Below are 1,607 nucleotides of genomic sequence, written 5' to 3'. Positions count from 1 at the left end.
TGCTTGCTAACTGCACTGTATACACGATGCTCCATCTCTGAATCACTTTCCATTTTGCTAACTTCTAAAATGTGTGTGATCATTTTCCCCATGTGAAATTCTGCCGGAACCCAGAGAAGTTCTTTCCTGTGACAAAACAAGGAAGCAATGAGAAATCAAAAGACAGGGGGTGGGCGTGTGGGAGGGGATTAAAAATATAGTATTAAGAGAGTGCAGACAATTAAAATCTTTGATTAGTTAACTCTTTTTCAATGAAAGGAAAATGATAGATAGTTGGCTTATTTTGATGGGAATGAAACAGAAAGAAAAGAAAAAGCCAGTATCCTTTTTTCTTTGCAAGCTTCCTGTCATGCAGAGTCTCTGCTGGAAAGGCTTCAAAAGTCTCCCTTAATAATTAAAGTAGAAAAATTTGAAATCTTGAGTAACTCCTTATTCTTTTATGTAAAATTTCACAGGACGTTAATCTGCTGAGCATTTTACAGTACAGCATGTGCTGAAATTATAACAGTAATTAGGGAATTTGTCAGCTGGATCTTATCCAGAAATTCTATGTTGGATTTTGTCCAAACTTTGCTGAGATTAATTATCTCCAAATCTTGTCATATCTTGCTTTTGTGGCATTGCCCACTCTGCTGCCCCCAGACTGGTGTTTGACATGAGTATTTCACCATCTGGGCACATGAGGACTTGGTCCTGCATCTGTGCTCTGCCTCACCGTGTTCAACTGGGTGATTTAAGGACTGTTCAGCTGGTGTCCTTTATTGTCTTACTTTACTGACAAGGAAGGACTCAAATGAGCTAAAATCTAGCTTTCTCTGTTCTGCTTACCCTCGACCTAAAGCTGTGTATGGACCACGGTTTATCTTCCTTGTATTTTGTCACCCTTGAATTATTTGAGTGACAGTTTAAGGGTATAATGTATAAAGGAATAACGTGGAGGGCATGGACTCACTGGAAATGGTCAAGGAAGGATGCTTCCTCGAGTGAAGAGACACAGGTGTGACCTTCGGGTTAGCTGGGTCCCCTCCTACCCATATTCCCTCCAGTGCCATTCTGCTAGCATGTGAATGACACAGGCTTACTGAGGGGACCTAGGGTTAAGCGCTGGCCAAGTGGCCCTGTGATTGGACAGCCTACATTGGTAGATGTAGTGTTCATTTGTTTACTGGGTCAGTTACTCAGTAGGGCACCCACTGTGAGCCAGTCAATGTTCATGGTATCAGAGCGAGTGGGTAGAAGCTTGCTGCCTTTCTCATGTGAGAAAGGTTTCTGCCACACCTCCAAACTGTTGTGTGGTTTGAATTAGTGGAAGGAGCGCCAAACACATCTGTATTAAGGAGCATGCATTGCTCGTGGGTCATGGAAATGTCTGCAGTCAGCAAGCTCAGGGGGATCTGGGATAGCGATTCAGGAAGCTAGATTAAATAGGATGCAAGAATTTTTATTCTGTTGACTATGTTTCCTCAACTCTGAAAGCACTTTGATTGTTTAAAATTTCTGTTAAAATTATGTAGAATATGCTATTCTTTCATTCTTGTTCTCCTCCTCCACTCCCAAGCTGTTGTTGAATCAACGGTGTTTTTATGATTGAAGGTGTCTCAATCATA

The sequence above is a fragment of the Otolemur garnettii genome, unplaced genomic scaffold, assembly GCF_000181295.1.
Source record: "Otolemur garnettii isolate 467f Iridium unplaced genomic scaffold, OtoGar3 scaffold00107, whole genome shotgun sequence".
Classification (NCBI taxonomy): Eukaryota; Metazoa; Chordata; class Mammalia; order Primates; family Galagidae; genus Otolemur; species Otolemur garnettii.
The sequence above is the reverse complement of the archived record's forward strand: the minus strand, read 5'-3'. Positions refer to the sequence as shown.